The sequence below is a fragment of the Camelus dromedarius genome, chromosome 5, assembly GCF_036321535.1.
Source record: "Camelus dromedarius isolate mCamDro1 chromosome 5, mCamDro1.pat, whole genome shotgun sequence".
NCBI classification, from domain to species: domain Eukaryota; kingdom Metazoa; phylum Chordata; class Mammalia; order Artiodactyla; family Camelidae; genus Camelus; species Camelus dromedarius.
The window spans coordinates 47,933,692-47,955,051 of NC_087440.1; positions in this window are offsets into that span (position 1 = coordinate 47,933,692).

The window sequence follows — 21,360 nt, forward strand, 5'->3', positions numbered from 1 at the left end:
CTGTCTGCAGACTTCTTTTATGTGAAAGAAAATAAATTATTTTTCTTATTTAAGTGATGGTTAATTTAAGTATTCTGTTTATGTCAATGCAACTGTCACATAATAATGGCAGCCCCCATTTACTGAGCCCTATTATATTTCAGGCATAGTGCTAAGAACCTTATATTATTTGCTCAATTAATCATCCCAGTAACCTATGAAATAGGTGCTATTATTTCCACTAATTTAATAGATGAGGAATGTGAAACTTAGAAGAGTCACATAAATTGCCCACGATCACCTATCTGGTGTGTAGCCCCAAACTTCTTTGATTTTAAAGCTTGTATGTTTCCTACCCCAACATGCTGTCAGATGGGGATAAAACTTAAATGAGGTTCTGAGAGTCCTATATGAAACTACTCTGTTTCTCTAAACTTAATACTTTCTCATGACCAGCTGTACTTTTTAGGCCCTGTCTTCTTTCACGCCTGGTTTTGACAAATTCCCATCTCACCTAAGACTCATTCCACTGCAGCTGTGCTACAGCAGTATGATGTTTAAATCCTGCCAGAATCTGCTTCGTACAGTTCTCTACAATAGCAATCCTGAGGCGGGGGGAGAGCTGTGCTCTCAGAGGGTAGGTCTTTGTATCAAAATCGAAAGGAGGTAGCAGCTGGCTTAAAATTATGACTGGCATCTGGTCTCAGACTCATTATGGTTGCCCTGATGCTTTCTCAGATTCCCTGAAATGTTTTTTCCTCTGAGAACAAAGCTTCTAGAAACTCAAAACACCTGTATTAACTGGTGACCTAAAAGGAGCACTTACCTCCTAACTTCCTGGCTGGTCTTCAAGCAGCTTGGCAGAGACTTCCTGCTGTTAGAAGGCTGCTGTTAAGAGTTAATTATTCTGAATACCTAGGCCCATTTCAACAGGAATTGCCTCACTTTTAAAATCTGTCTTCCGAAATTTTCTAATAATCATTAAGAGCCCATTAGCAAAATTGTAAGGAAAATAGGAAGGTAAGACTAGTAAAGCCGTTATCCCAATCATCCCTACTGAAGACACAGCACACATTAGATGCATTAGCTTATGTGGATGTTTTTGTTTTACAATTAATCTAGATTACGGGGATGAAAGAGCATCACATTTTTTTTTTAATGTGTGTGATTGGGAGTGGAGTATGAGAGAGTAGCTATGAATGGAAAGGATCATTTAAATATTTGTAGTTACATGACTACTTACCATCTGTTGAATGCCTATTAGGTGCTAGGTGCCACATGAGATATGTTATTTGTTTCGTTTAATGCGATCCTTGCACCAGCTCCTATGAGGTAGAGCACAGTTTGTAGATATGATGTTCAGAGACACTGAGTGAATTCCCCAAGATCACACAGTGGGAATTTGTATATGATCTGTCTGTCTCCAAAGTGCATACTCTTTCAGCTTATTATTCTATAACAAAAAGTGTTCAGTGCTATGGGATATTTTAAACAGAGATCTGCTTTATAGAACTTCAGTGATAATGAAAACTCAAGTGCCACTTGTGAGCGACTCTGAATCACTGACTATGGTCTGATTTGAAGTTTCCAGATTCCTACATCCTTCTCTTTCCTGCTGTTACCCTTTGACCATTTCATATATGCTAGAAGAAAGGATGCAGTTAAATAATTTTGTTCATTATTAACTGCCTTGGCAAAAGTTTTGTTGAAGAAAATGGAAATTACTGATTAGAATGAACTTTGTTTATTATTTTTCAACTTCATTTAATGGTACATTACCATCCTTCATTCCCATGATTTCTTGAATTGACTTTAAAAAAACTCTAAATTGCTCTCAGTTAGCAAGTGAATACAGTACTGTTTTTACAAATAAGAAAACTAACTTATATTTGCCTATAATGGCTTATAATTACCCTAGTGGTCACATAAAGAAAGAAAGTAAATCCTTAAATCAACCAGCTTCATTTGTTACTTTGAAGAGGGCCAATAACCGCAATATAGTAGTATGATTCTGAGAGAGCTTAGTGTGGTGAGGTCTCAACTGGATGGTATATTTGTTCTTTTGATGGACAACCTAGCTACGTATACAGTTGATGCTTAAAACCTTTAGCTGTAGCTGTAAGGTTTTATCACCATTAGCAGTAACTAACATCACTCTGTATACTTTAACATTTCTGCTTAAAGGAAATTTATCATTCGCTTAATTTTATCCTTTTTAAAAAATTGAAGTAAAGTTGATTTACAATGTCTAAGGTGTACAGCAAAGTGATTCAGTTACACACACACACACACACATATATATATATATTCTTTTTCAGATTCTTTTACATTCAAAGTTATCACAAGATATTAAATATAGTTCCCTGTGCTATGTACAGTGAGTCCTTGTTGTTTATCTATTTTATATGCAGCAGTGTGTATCTATTAATCCCAAACTCCCAATTTATCCCTCCCCCTCTTTCCCCTTTGGTAACCATAAATGTGTTCTCTATGTCTGTGAGTCTATTTCTGTTTTGTAGATAAGTTCATTTCTATCATTTGCTAAATTTTACATGAAGGTCAAGCAACATTGACTATTTTGGTAGCTATAAAACATATACTTTATTGGTTATCCTCTGTAGAAATTTTGAAGAGCAAATGAATATTGTTATTTAATTTCCATTTTGTGTATCCTTCCAGCTAATGAATTCTGGAGAAAGTAATAATCAAAGTCTTGTGTTTGTTTCTTTTTGCATTTGAATAAGTAAAGTATTTTTCAGTTTCCTTAATGGGTTGTATATTGACTATGTGATTACTGACTATTGGGAATTTGTGCATTCAATGGGTTATTCAATGTATCTAGGACATTGTGTCTTTGGAAACATGTAAGAGAAAGAGAAAAATATCTAAATATTTATAAACTGACAAGATTAAATAATCCTGTTATCACGAACTTATTGCTGATAGTATTTGTTGGTGAATATGTAGGAAAAGGAGAGTTTATCTACAGACTTAGATTGCTGGGCTTGCCTGTTTTCACTTTGTTCAATAGCTTTCCTAGAGCTGGAGGATAAGCAGGAATCATGTACTTCCATTGCAAAAGGAAAATTTGTTTGAGGGTATAATTTTGCCTGCATTTTCATGGTTGTAGGAAGGACTACTTGCCTGGCCTTCTATGCAAGTTTAGGGGACATTTGCAGTCCCTGTTCTAGGATTAGACTGCAATAAATTAGACTGCAAATAAGCCAAAACCAGTTGCTCTAGCATGGTGGTTCTCAAATTTTGGCATGCATCAAAATCTCCTGGAGGGATTGGTAACCACATATGTTTTGGGCCCCCAGATCCAGAGTTCCTGATTCAGTAGGTCTAGGGTGATGTCTGCGAGTTTTCATTTTCAATCAGTCCCTGGCTGCTGCTGCTGCTGCCGCTTGTTCAGGGACCACACTTTGAAAATCACTGCCCCCAACAAACAGATAAGTTTTGGGTAAGGGGGTTCCTGTGAACCCGGAATGCTGTGACTGTGATGCTTACATGTGAGACATTATGGGGCTTTATCAGGAATCCAGTCCAGAAAGGGCAGATCTGGAGCAGTGGACAGCTTCTTCTGTAGCTGTGCTCTGGGGCAGTGAGAAGCAATGGCAGTGGACTTGTACCATCTCTCTCTACCTCCCCTGAAGAAGAAGGGATAGGGAGCTTTTGCTGAGCACATGACATCAGAGTTGGGTCTTGATGAATAAGTTCTTCACGAAAGAAAATGTTTCAGGCAGAGGTACAGCTTGCATAAAGGCAGAAATCAGCATGGTAGTGTTGTAACGTGTGTATGTGCACGGATGTGTGCCTAGGGAGTGAGAGATGGAACTGGAAAGGTAGGCAGGGGATGGAGTAAGACTGGTTTTTTATACATACATTGATCAAGATATATGGTTTCAGACAGTGCTCCAAGAACCCTTTCAGGTACCCAGTGATGGAAGTAAATGGGACATTGGGACTCTCATCCTCATTTCAGCCAGGGTCAATTTACATATTTTGTAAGTCTGAGTTTTTTCTAGTTTCTATATTAAATAAAGCATTCTACAGCTCTCATATTCACCCTTGGTGGTGGTTTTATCTTTCTTGCCATTTCTGGCATAATCTTTACATTTCAGTATGCTACTTTTAAAGCCATATGCCATTGTCTTAGCTAGTGTATGAACTGCTTGGACCACCATATTTCTTTGTTTTGCTAGTTCACTCTCTTCTCTCCTCATGAAGACAATATGTGATTGAATAATCAGAATAATGTCTCGTGGAGGCTCTAGTCCTTTTGACCTCTATTTTCCTTTTCAAGATTACATGCCATAGAATCATGATTTTTTTCTCCAAACCTTCAAATTCTTGTCTTACTACAGTCTAGGCTTATGTCAGTCCATCTAGCTCAACCTTTTTCTTGCTGGTTATTGTAAGCCCCTGAATCCTAAGATTCTTAGCACCTTTGCTTTACTAACCAGTTCTTCTGTGGTCTTAAGTCCCTGGATGTTTCCAAGACAGTTCTCAGAGCCAAGTTTATGACCTGTCATAAGCTTTGTTTGTACTAAATGAGAGGCAAGAGCTAATTGAGGTCTTCATCATGATTGTACCTATGTTGTGACCTGTCTCAGTAGCACATTCTATAATTGACCAAGAATGTTACAATATGATAATACTTTTCATTTCCTTCTTCCCACAGATTTCTACCAAAATGTTTATCTTCATTAATTTACTTCTACTGCACTAACCTTCTACCAACCTAGTGTGTCTTTTTTCCAATAGGATAACTCCTCTACTGTTATATCTGAAATATATAGGCTTATACTAGAAATTATCAATAGTAACTATATGATCATGGTTATTATCCTGTATCATACATGATATAATATAGCTTGATGTTCATTCCAATTCAATCTTGTTGGCTTTCAGGACTCTGTACATGGCTACATAGATATGTTAACACCAGTTATTGTTCTTTTTAGCATCAGTTATTGTTAAATAGCATTTATGATATTTAAAATTGTTTTCTCATGGTAATTGTTGGACATCTGCTTTCCAGTTATATTTTTCAGGAAGACTGATGGGAGAAATATGTTGGGCAAATAGAACTCTCGGCATTCCTCAGTAACACTTAGAAATGATTTTCTGTTTTATGTCCAGTGGTAACCATTCATGATGTAAAAGCCCAGCTGAGAGACCTCTTTTAAGAAGAGTGGCAGATAATATGAGGAAGAAAAAGTGGGAATGTGTACTAACCTTGCACCCAGTTGGGGATTTGGCAAGCTTTGCACACAATAGAGCTTGACTACTTGACTACTTTTTCCTCTTATAGATCACAGTTTGAGGACACCATTGGACCAAGACACATAATTGTTCTTACCCATCATAAAACAAAACAAAGACCATAATGAATGTATTTGGAGAGAAGTGAAAAATTGAAGGAATGAGATGTGATATTATTGGATTATTTCTGGATAAAGATACATAATTTGCTTTTGCTATCATAGGTAGATTCTATTAGAATGATTCTGTAGCTATGGATAACCACTGATTCTTATTTAATTTATAAAGATCTCAGAAACCCAATTTACTTAAGCAAGTGAAATGATGTAAAATTATTCATGAAAAATCATTAGTTCAATATTTTAACTTATGCCTTTGAAGACAATGACAAGTTTACCTTTAGAGATAGGAGTTACCTCAATAGATTTTTTTCTTCTTTGTGAATCTACTTTCTACCTTGTTGTGATGATTCTAATGTTAGTGCCCACATGGACAGAATGTTTGCTTTCATTATTTCAATGTTATTGATTTTGTTTTACACAGTGCTTTTGGTCCTTTTGCTGATCACTCTTTTAGAATATTTGTTCATTCCCAGTGCTATTTGGGGGAACTGAATGAATAAGAGAATTTATAGCCCTATAAAGTCTTGTGCCAAAATATTTATTGGTTAAGTGGTTTCCCTGACCACTGGCATCCATGGCTGTAATAGTGTTTTTCTTATTCCAATATCTTTTCCCTTGTTAACTATGGTTACAGAATGGAGATATTGAATGAGATATTGACTTCCTTATTTTAGGGGATAAGAGAGTGTTATATTATTGGAGATGGCACTGAAACATGGTTACTGTAGCTGTGGAATTTATAGTGTGTATTTCCACTGGATTATAGGGAGGTCAAGGGGTGATCTGCTATAAAAACTGTTTAGGATTAAAAGTAGTTCTTCCCAGAAGTAAGTGTTAATGGATTTTCTTTGTAAGTGTTTTATATGAAACCTAGGCTTTGTGTAGCCAGAGCTTGGGAAAGAGAGCGGAAAATAGGCAAAAAGCAGGCTAAAAGATTGTTGTACATACCAGAATCAAATGTAAATTTGGGTTAGAACAAATTTACGGAAGAAAAAATTCTTTTAAAAATAGTTGTAAAACCAGTGGCATTTTCTCAAATTCCTTGCTTTCGGATATTTCAGTCTAATAAAGCTACATTGAAACTTCTGATAAAGATCCAGTTTGCATGGCCAAGATCACAAGCACTCTTCAGGCTAGCGTAGGAAAGAGCTTCCATCTTCTTCCCTGTTTTTGTTTCTTGAATCATATTCCAGTGACCTTTCTGAACACTAAAATTTCTCTAGGTCAGCTGTGCTATGGTTTCTTATATTTTAAAAGCACTTACTTCATCCACTAAGGAGAATGGATAGAAACCTTCAATAGGAGGTGAGCCCTGTGGTGTTTTTCATCAAGTAAAAGTATGACAAAGCCTTCTGATGGGACTAAAGAGAAATACGTGAATAAAAACACACCTGCTGCTTGAGTTTTTCCTGCAGATGGCACTGGTGTTACTTAAAGAACGTTTTTCTGCTCAGCAGCTTGTCCTTCATTGTGCATACTGAAAAGGCTCATATGTACTGGGAAACTAAGTAGATGTCTTGCAGTAAAGTAGTCACTTATCTGTGCATGACTGAACCCCAGCGTGGCTCAGCCAGTCCTTTTGGAGGTCTGCTTTTCAATTAATGCATTCACATGGACAATAAAATCTGATGGACTACTCTTTTGACCAGGGAAGAGGGCTGCTATATAAATCACATTACAAAGTCCGGGCCCATTCTTCCAGTTGCAAAGTATAAAAATCTGGTAGATTTATATTAATAATCTTAAAAGTGAATTCAAGAAAGACTTAATTGAACACCTGTTTGAGGCAACATACTGTCCCAGATTGTTTTGGAGGGTTCAAGGTTAAAAACCAAAAACAAACATGATCTCTAGCTTCTCAAATCTCTCAAGGTATATGCATAAGTATGTGACATACAAGTTTCTGAGTCCATTCAGGCTGTTGTAACAAAATATCACTGATTGGGCAGTTTATAAATAACAGAAATTTATTTCTCACAGTCCTGGAGGCTGGAAGTCTGAGATCAGGGTGCCGATGTGGTTGCGTGACGGCTCTTTTCTAGGTCACAGACATCTCATTGTATCCTCTCATGGTGGAAGGGGCTAGAAATCTCTCTGGGGCCTCTTTTATAAGGCACTAACCCTATTCATTAGGGCTCCACTCTTACGACTTAAGGACCCTCTACTACCCACCTACTAAAGGCATCATCTTTAGGAAACAGGATTTCAACGATGAATTTTGGGGGTGACACATTCAGAACACAGCATAAAAAGTAGTGTCATTAGTGATAGACAAAGTACCAGTACATAAGAAGTTACTGGAGTAAGGAAGGAGTGTTGAGGTGAGTTTGAGATGGACTGTGAAAGCTGCCTTCAGCTGAATATGAAGTGAGGAAGAGACAAAGTAGAATTCCCAAGAAAGGAAAGAAGCAGCATATAGAGAATGGTGATCTTTTCACATTTAATGATTTATTCAGGGACTGGTATATTCTGTGCTCTCTTGTTAGGTGCTCTAAAACCTGACTGTATACCACGGTTGTCTTAGTTCAGGTTTCTACAACAAATATACCATAGACTTGGTGGCTTAGACAACAAACAGTTGATTTCTCACAGTTCTGGAGGCTGGGAAGTCCAAGATCAAGGTGTCAGCAGATCCAGTGTCCTGTGAGGACCTGTTTCCTGGATTGCAGTTGGCCACCTTCTCATTATATCCTCACATGATGGAGAGCAGAGAGAGAGGAAGCAAGCTCTCTCATGTCTTTTCTGATAAGGACAGTAATTCCATTCATAGGGCTCCCCCTTATGACCCAAGTACCTCCCAAAGGCTCCAACTCATAATATATCATATTGGGGATTAGGCTTCAATATATGAATTTTGAGAGGTCACAAACATTCCTTCAGTCCATAGCAACTTTCTAACTCTGTGCTCTTGGGTTATTTAACCTCTTTGTGCCTTTGTTTCCTCATCAGTAAAATGGGGGTGATAAGTGTACTTACCTCAAAGGGTTTCAGAGGGGATAAAATAAGCTAGCACATGTATGGTACCTGGTCATAGTAATAAATGTCACTGTAATTATAAAAATGAATGTTTTATGTTATTGTGCATTTTTGTACTTTGTTCCAATCATTCTATAAGAAGAATTTTAGTTCTTTTGGGAGACTAAAAATTATGTATCCTTATGATTTTGCATACAAGAAAGTGTGGGCTTAGGAAAATTTATTAGCTTGCTAAAGATGATAAGGGCTATACTTTTTAAATGGAAGTATAATTGATAGTTAAAAATTGTATGTTTAAGGTATATAATTTGATGATTTAATATGCATAGACATTGTTAAATAATCACTGTAATAAAGGTAATTAACATGTCTGTCAATACAGGCTACATTTGAACCAGGGCCAAATCTATCCATTTTTCTGCTTCATCATTCAATTCTTAATAATTAAGTTGATTGTAATCAGCCTGTGTGGTGAGTGGGTAGCAAGGAGCTACTGCAGGATTTAAACATAATAGGGGCCCAGAGTGGAGTGCTTCTAATGCTTGGACAAAAGTTTAAACTTTGCTATGCAATGAGAAATAATTTATGGATTATCATGGGCAGGGCCTCTTTCCCTTGGCAAAGAATGAAAGATAGCTAGACTCTGCAAAGGGCAATTAACAGGTTGGTTGAAGGCTAATTCAAGGAAAAATTATTCAAAATTAAATGTCTGCTAACCACTCTTTTATAGATTGGTGCCCTGGTCTAGAGGAATATTCTTAAGGTATCACGCTGGGCTATCCAGGGAGATAGGCAAGAGACCTGAACATGGAAGAATGTTTAATTTTTAGATAAAGATTGAAAAAGAAGATTAATCCAAGGGGTTAGGAGAGAATCAGGAGATATTCTGAGTGTCACGGATCCAAATAATGGAAAAGTTTTAGGAACGAGCAAAGTGTTGACTGCTATAGTGTGGTTGAACAAGGCAAAGCTGAGAAGAGGCTGGACTTCCTGGCTCGATGTACATCTGTGATAGTTCAGAGAACAGATCAGTTCAATGCTGGGGTTTCAAACTGATGGGTGAAGTAAAGAGAGATAGAGAAAAATAAGTGGGGACAAAGAGAGATTAGTCTGATAAGAACAAAGTTTGGAAATAGAAAAAGATGATTGTGATTTAAGGGAGAAATATTGTTACTAAGGGAGGAGTGTTATCGCTGAAGGTTTTCTTTCAGTGAGAGAAGGGAGCATCGTAGTACTTTAAGGGATTACAGTAGCAAAGGACACTAAAAAGGAGCAGCTGAGGAAGGAGAGTAGAAAGCAATGAGCAGTGGAAGACTGAGAAGAGAAACCGTGTGTAGAAGCCTCTTTTGAGGCGCTTCATGTGCTTGGTTATAAAGAGAAGGAGAGAAGAGAGGCAGCCCCAGAGGTGGTCTGTGTTTGGTTTGTTCGTTTGTTTTTATTTTTAAGGATGGGAGTCTATTTATAGTCTTTGGGGAAGATATAAATAAAGCTCAAGCTAGAGAAAAAGAGGTAAGCTATGAAGGCCAGGGAGGTGATAATAGAGAATCTGATCAGGAGCTCAAAGGATTAGTCATCTAGGGCAATGTAGATTGGATGTAAGTTTGTTGGAGGAGGTGGGATGTTGAAGGAGCTCCTTTTTGCTTCACAGAGCAAATACAGGGACCAGTATATCGCATATACTCTGAATTCTATACGGCACACAAAACTCTTGACTAATTCCCTAGGTTATCTCCTGCCTCACTGCATGTGACACAGCATCATTTAGAACTGTTACCCAAGGCTATTCATATCCTGTGTCTTTGCATATGTTGCTGCCTCTGTTAGAAAGTTCTTTCTTTGGATAGGTACCTATTCTGTTCAAGCAGAGTTTTATGTCTCTCTTGTGGTCCTCTGTGTCTTGAGCCCCATAAAGCCCTGCCAAACAGACTAGTAGATTGAAAGCACATTAGGAACAGGGACCATTTCCCACTTATCTTTTTATTTCTAGCTCCTAGCACACAGTAGTTGCTCAATAATATTTGTTGATTAATTTCTTCATTTTTCCAAAATAATACTTTTGTGTGTTTTTCAAGAAGTTTTTCTAGCAGTTGGGCATTATTCTAACTGACATACTTTCAATTTATAAAGGCTAAGTAGAGGCAGATTTAATTTTAAAATTGGTGTAACTAACATTTTGCTGGCTAACTCACTCCCTTAAGTGTGCACTGGGTTCGCTTGTTTGACTTGGTGTGTGTCTGCCATCTGTATGTGGATTGTGGATCACTAACCTGTGTTAAATCTTGCAAGGGCATAATGTTTGTTTTAATTTCTAAGTCTACAACATAGACTTGCCAGAACCATGCTCAATCGATACATAACAAACAGCGAGTATTTGTTAATTAAGTAGATTTACAGACTGTTTACAGGTAGAGTGTTTTCTTGGAGAAGTCATTTTACAGACCTGTGTCATAGTTACTGCTCTGTGAAGGGACTTCATCTGCTAACTTCTTTTCCCCAATTATACTTCAGAATTAAGCAGGTTATATTGATTAATAATTTTGCTCATAGAAGACAAGCACTGTATAAATAATTATTCAACCAGAAGAAAATTTCTTAGTCATGTGCTGACTTTTTCAGTGGATGACTGTACATGGGTAATATAATCTGCAGGAGCCATGTTTGTATGTGAAGACCAATAAGTAAGGTAACAGATGCTTTTGCTCTTACTTAAATGATTGTGGACATATTATCTCAGTTCCTTAAGTGATCAGTTGGCTCATGTGTCTTATTTAAATCACTTTAGATTTCCATCTCCTTTCTTCCATGGTTTGTATACAACTCCCCATGGTCCAAGATATTACTCCCTGATCTTTGGTTTCTCTTCCTCAGCTCACAGGATTTCTCACCACTTGGAGTGCAAACACTGTCAGCGTGTATTGATGGTTTTCATATTATGTGTTGACAGTGCTACTACTCAGGAGTGGGAATAGGGTCAAAAAGACAGATATGGCCATCTTCCTTTCCAGAGAATATTGCTCTGATAAGGGACACTCACAAGAGGCTTTTCTGTTTTAGCTCCCAAGGTAACTTTGATGTGCACATCTTCCTTTTTATTTTCCAAAATATACTGTTGCTGTTTCTGAAGGCTCTACTTGATGTCATATCCTAGGATTTTGCTTCTGTGAGTTTTGCTTAGCATGCATGCAAAGAAATAGTGATGTTGACATTCTCTATCTTATTTAGAATATTTTATCGAGGGCCCAACGTACTGTGTAATTTAATTTTAAATAATAAATTGAATACAAATGGAAATAGTGTGCTGTCTTCCAAAACATACTTCCTGGAGCCCTTTTCTTGAGATTGCTGTGACTATCACAGGACACCATTACAGAAACATAACCTTGTGTACCACTCCATATTTGCATGTGCTTCAGAAAGGCACTAACTCAAGATAAAAGACAATCAGATTGTATTTTAAGTCCTTCAGCAATTTTGTTCCATTTCTATAAAGATTTATCCCACGATATTATATTTAATCAATCTCTTAATATTTGTAAATACACTTGTATTAATACAATTAACACAATTGTTTTATTGAGACTATAGACATCATAAATAAAGAAAGTGGATTAAATTTGGTAAAAATTAATAAAGTAGGTAAAAATAGTGTAGAATTAGAGAGGAATTAAGGAGAATCTGTTTATAACCTTTACTTGAAGTGGTTATAAGATACAAAATGTAGAATATTTAGTAGAAGCGATTGATAAATGTGATAATATCAAAGTTTAAAACTTTTGTTTAAATTAGACATTATAAAGTCAAGACAGGCAGTACACTGGAAAATGTTTATTCATTCACTTTGTCATTCATTTTTCCAGTAAACATTAACTAAGCATGCACCATGTGCCAGGTACCATTTTTGGCCATAGGGATCTAACAGTGAACAAAACAGATAAAAACCATTGCTATCACAGAGTTTACAGTAGATTAGCATTCAGAATATATGAAGAACTCCTTCAAACCAAACCAAACAAAAGCTCAATGAACAAAAAGATGAGTAGGTAATTCAAAAGAAAAGTATAAATGGCCAATGAACTTAAAATCTCAGTAATAATCAAAGGATACAAATTAATAACAATGAGATAGTAAGTTTTCCTAAAAAACATCGAGAACAACTAAGAAAGACTGACAAATCCAATGATAGTAATGTTGTAGGACAATAGGTATTTTCAAGCAGTTTGGTGCTCTGGTAAGTTGGTTCAGTCCTTTTGGGAGACAATCTGGAAGAACCTTTCACCTTGTAGCTCTCCTCAGTATATATTTGTTATGGACTGAATGGGTGCCTTCAGAATTCATATTTTGAAGTTTCAACTCCCAGTGTGATGATCTCTGGAGATAGGGACTTAGTGGAAGTAATTAGGATTAGATGAAGACACAAGCGTGTATCTCTTTAAGAAGAGACACCTGAGAGCTACTCTTTCTGTCTCAGCCATGTAAGGACACAGGGAGATGGCAGCTGTCTACAAGCCAGGAAGAGAGCTCTCAACAGAACCTGACCATGCTGGTACCCTGATCTCAGAATTCTAGCCTCCTAAACTGTGATGAAATAAATTTATTTTATTTAAGCCAGTAGTCTATGATATTTTGTTATGGCAGTCTGAGCTGACTAATACGGTAATCTGGAAAAACAATAGTGCACAGTTGTATTCAATGAGTTTTTGTAGCATTTTTCAATGGCCCGAAATGGAGGATGGGTGAGGAAGTGATAAACAGATGGACCACAGAGGATTCTTACGTCAGTGAAAATATTCTATATGATACTATAATGGAGGATATATGTCATTATACATTTGTTCAAACCTATAGAATGTACACCACTAAGAGTAAACTCTAATGTGAAGTACAGGCTTTGAATGATAATGATGTATCAATATAAGTTTATCAGTTGTAACACATGTAGCACTCTGGTGTGGGATGTTGATAATGGGGGAGGCCATGCACGTGTGGGGGCATTGAGCATATAGGGTTTATCTCTACCTTCTCGTCAATATTGCCATGAACCTAAACCTGCTCTAAAAAATAAAGTCTTTAAAAAACAGAATAGAAAAAACAAAACAAAACAAAACAAAATGAAGAAAATCCAAATATTCATAATGGGTGGATTGTTAAATAAAATATGACGTAGCCACATTTGGAGTACTTTGGCAGATTTCTATTAGTGACATGAAAAGATTTTTAAGAAAATGGGTAAGGAAAAAAATTAAAATGGTAATGGGATATGATCCTATTTATGTAAAATAAACATATAAATACACAAAACAAAGTATAGTTGATTTACAATGTTGTATTAGTATTAGGTTTGCAGAAAAGTGATTCAGTTATAAATATATCAATTCTTTTTCAGATTTTTTTTCATTATAGATTATTACAAGATATTGAATGTAGTTCCCTGTACTATACAGTAGTACCTTATTATTTATCTATTTTATATATAGTAGTATATATATATTAATCCCAAATTTCTAATTTATCCCTTTCCCATCTTTCCCCTTTGATAACCGTAAGTTTGTTTTCTATGTTGGTAAGTCTATTTCTATCTTGTAAATAAGTTCTTTTATATCATTTTTTTAAGATTCTACATATAAGTGGTATCATATGATATATGTCTTTGACTTCACTTAATATGATAATCTTTAGGTCCACACATGTTGCTGCAAATGGTATTATTTTATTCTTTTTTATGGCTGAGTAATATTCCATTATATATCCACTGTATATATAGACATATACACACACATTGTAAATATCCATTGTAAATATACATATGTATGTATGTGTGTGTGTGTGTATATATATATATATACACACACACATGCACACTTTTTATTAACAATCATATGTTGGTGGGCATTTGGATTGCTTCCAAGTCTTGGGTATTGTAAATAGTGCTGCTTTGAACATTGGGGTGCAGGTATCTTTTCAAATTAGAGTTTTCATCTTGTCCAGATATATGCCCAGGAGTGGGATTGTTGACTCATATGGTAACTCTGTTTTTAATTTTTTAAGAAACCTCCATACTGTTTTCCATAGTGGCTGCACCAATTTACATTCCCACCAACAGTGTAGGAAGCCTCCCTTTTCTCCACACTCTTTCCAGCATTTATTATTTGTAGATTTTCTGGTGATGGCCATTCTGACTGGTGTGAGGTAATACCTCATTTTAATTTTGATTTGCATTTTTCTGATAATTAGCAATGTTGAGCATCTTTCATGTGCCTATTGGTCATCTGTATGTCTTCCTTGGAGAAATGTCTATTTAGGTCTTCAGTTCATTTTTTGATTGGGTTGTTTGTCTGCTTTTTTGATATTGAGCTGTATGAGCTGTTTGTGTATTTTGGAAATTAATCCCTTGATGGTAGCATCATTTGCAGATATTTTCTCCCATTCCATAAGTGTCTTTTCATTTTGTTGATGGTTTCCTTTGCTATGCAAAAGCTTTTAAGTTTAATTAGTTCCCATTTGTTTATTTTTGCTTTTGTTTCCACTACTCTAGGGAACAGATCCAAAAAATATTGCTGTGATTTATGTCAAAGAGCATTCTACCTATGTTTTCCTCTAGGGGTTTTAGAGTATCCAGTCTCCCATTTAAGTCTTTAATGCATTTTGAGTTTATTTTTGAATGTAGTGTTAGAGAATGTTCAAATTTCATTCTTTTACATGTAGCTGTCCAGTTTTCCCAGCATGATTTATTGAAGAGACTGTCTTTTCTTCATTGTATATTCTTCCCTCTTTTGTTGTGGATTAATTGACTATAAGTGTGTGGGTTGATTTCTGGCTTTCTATCCTATTCCATTGATCTATATGTCTGTTTTTATGTGAGTACTGTACTGTTTTGATTACTGTAGCTTTGTAGTATAGTCTGAAGTCAGAGAGCATGATTCCTCCAGCTGTTTTTCTTTATCAAGACTGTTTTGTCTGCTTGGGGTCTTCTGTGTTTCCATACAAATTTAAAATTTTTTTGTTCTAGTTCTGTGAACTATATATGTAAAGTGTATGTCAATACATACAAAGAAGTATGTTAATACTGATTGCCCCTCTGGGAAGATAAAGGGGATTGGAAGAGAAACCTAGGGGAACTTTACCATCACCTAAATTATTTTAATTCTATGCATGATGCATTCATTTAATAATTGTATAATTAAAGTTGATTTAAACAAAGACAACTGCAGATATTTTTTTTAAAAGTCAAAGAGCAGGAAAAAAATTGGCAGTTGAGAGTATTAAAAGAACTGAGTTCTCCAAAATATAAGGAAATGGTGTCTAGTCAGATTTGTCTGAAGTGCCAGTCATAAATTGAAGAAGTAAGGAGAAAAAAGCTGAAAAATTGAACTGGAAGTGGTTGTATATAGTTTTTAAGGTTGGACTACATTCTGTGGATTAAGTTTGAAGCAGACATATGAGATTATTGGATCTGTAGTTTTTGAAGTTTTATCTCTTGTACAGGGTGGATTGGAGAGACTAGAGATAAGATGGTTAAAACTTTTTTTGTGTGTGTGACAATTTCAAGGAGAAAATACGTATTACATCTCATAAAACTGATTTACAAATATACTACTAGTGGTTGATAGTAGAAATAACTTTGAGCACACTTGCACGTTAACATGCCTACATGATTTCCCATTTTAACTATTGCTATCTTTTATATATTTAAGGAAATTTCAAGATATCAAAATTATTAGAAGTTAGCAAAAATTTTAGTCTGTTTTTCAAGAGCACTCATTCTGCTTTTTTCTTCTATTCCCTTGGCTTCAGCTTCTTAAAAGACTATGAACCTTATATCAGGCCAAAAAGACAGACGATACCTACTACAGCATTTGTCTTTCTTACTTCTTTAAATAAAAAAGATGGATATTGAGAAAGTCATCAGTCACCACTGCCTTTTCCCCTGCCAGTGATAGAGATGAAGTCAATCAACCTGAGCATCTGCCCAGGTCAGCCGACTAGAAGAGACTCCTGACACAGAAACACATTTATGATACAGTTATCCCTCCAGAATGTGTACTAATCTTAACTCTGGAGTCCTCTTATTGTTTTTAAGAAAAAAGGTGGTTGTTCTTGTATCTCAGGCAAACTGTTTACCTTCTCCCATGCTGTTTTTCATCACCAAGGTTTTTTAAGGCTATCTGTTTCATAATATTAACACAAAACCACATTTCCCAATTGTGCTTTCACCTCCTAGAGCATGATTTTAAAAAGTTGAAAAGGGAAAAAGAAATCTTTCTTTTGCAGGACACAGTATACATTTGCTGCTATATGCTTGTCAAGTTTTCAAAAGTGAAATTAATATGGGGATGATAAATGAAGGTAGTGTTCCCATGTTCCCTTCTGTCTTTAAGTCCATTTAATTCTCCCCTTTCCCTCCATCCTCAATCCCCCACCTTCTACAACACCTGTTCCTATTGTTCCCACTGTATTTAATGGACAGACATATGTCCCATGCCTACTAAATATAAGTCCCAGAGCAGGAGAGCAATTTTGTCTCAACTGTGGATAAAAAGAATTAAAAAGGAAATGGAATCTATATTCCATGGCAATGAGTTTCTTGAGCACAGAATTCTTTCATTCAACAAATAATTGCACACTAGGTCCTAGGGACCCATGCTTTAGACAGCAGGTCTGCCTTGGTGGGAGGGCTCAGATGACTAGGAAGGGCCTAGAGGGAAACATGCCATTGTAATACACTATCGTAACTATAGCAGAGGTATTTAAGGAGGTCAGAGAGGTCAAGGAAGGCATCATGAAGGAGATGACACTAGGTGACCAAAGGAGCAGTGCAATATAAAAAAGAGAGTGAAGGCCCTTCCAGGCAGTGTGCATGTCATGTGTCAAAGGAGAGAAGAGGAAAACATTTACTATTTGGGGAAAAGAAAGTTGTTCCGTGTGATTAGAAAACAGGATGGGTAGGGGGTAGTGTGGAGAAGAACTGGGGGTAGGGAACAGCCAGATGGGGTGCTGTGCTGGCAGGAATGACCAGTCACTGTTCTCAATGTTTTCTATGTGTTCTAACATTTATTCCTCACAAAAATTCTGGGTCAAGTATTCCCAAAAGGAATCTAAGCCCAGATAAAGTAAAAACAAACCCCAAAGATCTTAAATTTACATAGGCAGAAAGTGGCAGAGACAGGATTTGGATTCAGATCTAACAGATTTTAAAGCCTGTGTTTGGATTCATAGAGGAGTGGGAGGTAAAGGGAAGTCTACCTGTGAAGACCCTTGTTTGCGATGGGAATTTGAATTTTGTGTATATGCAGTAGGAATTCAAAGAAACATTTTAAACAATAGGAAGGGAATACTCCATCATACAGAAAGAGGAAATCAATGATGTTTTAGAGTTTCTTTTGCTAATATTAGTGACATACAGTCATTAGTATTAGTTAAGGCTTTGCCTCAGATCAGGAATTGGGCAGGTACAAAATATAATGAAATTATTCTATGGTAACTGGATGTAATCATCTATACAGAATTAAAGTAAGATATAATTTAATCTAGGAAGGCACCCTGAAAAGGACGAGAAACTAAAGCCAGCCAACTGCATGATTTTCAATATATTCTCAGCTCATCGACGTGTAAATGAATTAAGAACAGAGACCAGAGACCAGCTCAAACACATCTGCAGCAGCACTGCTCTCATGATTATGTAGGATTGATGGCAACACAGGATCCAAACAAACCCAGTATGACACAATGTCTTGTTAGCCAGGCTTTTCAGACTTGGTGATAAATTCAAAATCTGTATAAATTTGAAGCAAGTCTGTAAGATTTGTAAGCATCAGGTTGAGGTGGGTGTATCACTGCTTTTTACAACCTGATTTTTATATGAAACAAAAGGCATGCTGTAATTTGTTGTTTTACAGGAAGCAGAGTGTACATCAAGAAGAGTCCCTACATTAGGCCCTATGATGTCCCTGAACTATGTGTGTAGAAACTAAATTGATACTAAAAGCACAGTGACCTCTTATATGGCAAATGTTTGCATTTGTTTGCTGCTTTAAAAAAATGAGTGAAACTGTCAGTAAGCTGGACAGTTTGATGCATTAATCTGCTCATATTGCAAAGTACAGATATGTTATTAAGGGAATCTCAATATATATAGATTAACTTGAAAACAGATTTAAAAAAAATACAAAAGTGAGGAAAAGTTACTTTTTCCTCTGAATTCCACATTTAAAGGTGACAATTGTAGGTTAGGTAGACTTATTCAAGCTGATTCTTCCACTTTGAACTTTGCTTCTTCTACTTACTAGCTAGATGATCTGAACAAGTTACATACAGCTCTAAGCCTCAGTTTCCTCAACTGGAAAATGGGAATAAACCCCCCTCTTCCCTCTAGAACTAGTATGATGATTAAATGTGATCATAGGTAGGTGCTTAGATCATGGAGGTGCCCCACTGCCCATCCTACAGAAGGCCACATATAAATTGTTTTGGTTTCAGTGTCTGATTGCTGCCAAAGTAGACAGTCTTGCTGAGAAATAGATTTGTGTGTCCAAAAATAAATTAAAGATGATTATAGGTATGAATCTTAGACTTTATCTGAATGCTCAAACACTGTTTTATGTTCATATTAGTCATTAGAAAATTGGAATTCTGATGCTTCTGCCTTCCTTAAAGAGTTGTAGTTCATCAAAAGAGATTTTTAAAAAGATAACAGCAGGATTGGGTGGCCTGCTCATGGAGAAAACCTTAGCTGGAGCATGACTTATAAAGATGCTTTCCTCCCTAAATCTAGTTTTAGATTCTTATGAGAAGACAGCTTCGTTCTAGTTGCCAATCTGCAAGATAAAGCATGATCTCACTGTCTCCCTTATGACAGAGCTGGTATTGAAACCAGACCAAAAAGGCTTCAAAGATGCTCAGAATAACTCTGCCAAGAACTAGGGATAGGGTCTGTTTTTCCTTTTTCTTTTTCCTTTTTCTTTTTTTCTCTTGCAGCTGACTTTGAGATATGTAATTTACAGTTTGCCATGGAAATGAGTCACATGTGTGAATTCCCATAACAAAAGTGCCAGCGTGTGAATGGTGAATATTCAAGGTGGCACCAGGCTCATCTATGCTGAGAATAGTTCAGTTCTAAAGCATCCCAAAATCTTAGTAGTCATAGCCGTAGCAAGGAGGGCACTGTTTTAGTGAATTAGAAAACAATTGCCTAATACATTTCTCTACTTAGACAGAAAGAGTAGCTTCTCCTGTGTGGGTGTGTCATGGTGAGTGTATATATGTTGACCAGGGCACATTGATTCCTTTTCCACAAACGATGAATGAAATATTAATAAGAATATTGACTTGATTCTTCAGTGTTAAGTTTTACTCAGTCCCACTTGGTATCTTTAAAGCAATCTTGAAAAATAACTCCTCGTAATATGTTGCTTTAGAAACCAATATTTGTTTAGTTTAGCTGAGCTGTTAGCATAAAACCTCAAGCTAAAGGAAAGTTAATATATTAAAAAACTATTCTCATTATACTGTGGGTTGTTTTGTATACTTTACAGAGAAGAGCTACTTAAGTTTTAGTTCTTAATGTATTTTTCTGATCCTTGTTTTGCTTACTTTCCTACCTCTTTCACTTACTAAAATAAATAACAGACAGTGGATAGACAAAACAGATATGGAAACTGCCAAATGGTATGCATTCTGAAGATACATAATTTCAGAAATCAAGACGCCAGAAGAGTCACATTTATGTATTAATCAGTATTTCCATCTTGTTTTAGTATCCTCTGCACTTGGATTCCACAACACGACTAGTAAAATGGTTTATTTTAATGACTAACAGGTTCTAGTTACAGAAACACAAGAAGAAATTTTCTTTTGTTTTGACTAGCCCCAAAAGAAAATTTTAACCTGCTATTGATATGTATGGTTGGAATTCCCATTCCAGTTCCCAAATACAATTGCAATTATGTTTCAGGTCTCAGTTCACCACCTCTTCTAAGGTTTACAAATCTACATATTTTCTACTCTACTCTAACCACTTTGGATAACTGTACTTATATGTCATTTTATATACCATTTTTCATAAAAATAACTTCTTTTAATTCACCACCCATGACTATATGTGTGGTATGTATGCATGCCTAACAATACATTATTATCTTTCAAACTTTACATGTAAATAAAACTATTTCTTCCTTGTTTCTAGCTGCCTTCAGCACAGAAGACCTGGCGATTTCATTTGAAGTTTACAGATTTGCCTTAAGTAGTTTCAGAGAAAAGTGCTAAAATGAAAAAGATAAAATCACTAATCCTCAAAGATAACATTCCATATCCTCCATACTAACATGCAAAAACCCCGCATTCCCCAAATCCCCCGTCACTTGGTATGTGTCCAAAAGGTGCCATGATGAACAATTCACAGGTTTTTGTCAGACATAGTTTGCTGATTGCACGTACAGGCAGACAGAGTGACTGGGTAGAATTCCAGCAGAGCAAGATAGAAAAACAATCCACAAAATAAAACCTGGAAAGAGAGTTAAAGGTGAGAACTCAAGAGAAAATGCTAAAATGAAACCAGAGAGAAATGTTGAACACGGAGAGAGACCCCACAGAGAAAAGAAGTAAGAGAAAAACGAACGGATTGTAGACAGAATCCTTCTATAACTGAGCATATCTGAAGTGTCAGGCAATACATCTCTAAAAATGTGTTTGGAAGTGCAGTCATTTCTTTTTAATAGCAGGCTATTCTCAAGTGCTCTGAAACACATGTGAGATTCAGTGTCGGTTCTACTCTTGGCATCTAGTCTTTTTGTATGGACACAAAAGGAAACCATGTGGGTAAAGGAAAGGTAGAACGCAGTTTTTGTAGAAGGGGAAAAAAGAAACAATGTGTTGACATTATTGGAAAAAACATTTTAGGAAACTACTCTCCTAACTGCTTATGCATCTGTGCTGTGGATTGTAGACAGCTTTACTGGCATTGTTGCCAAACATTGATTTGAAATCAAATGCCTTGCACGCTTTGTTTCAATATTCTATCATG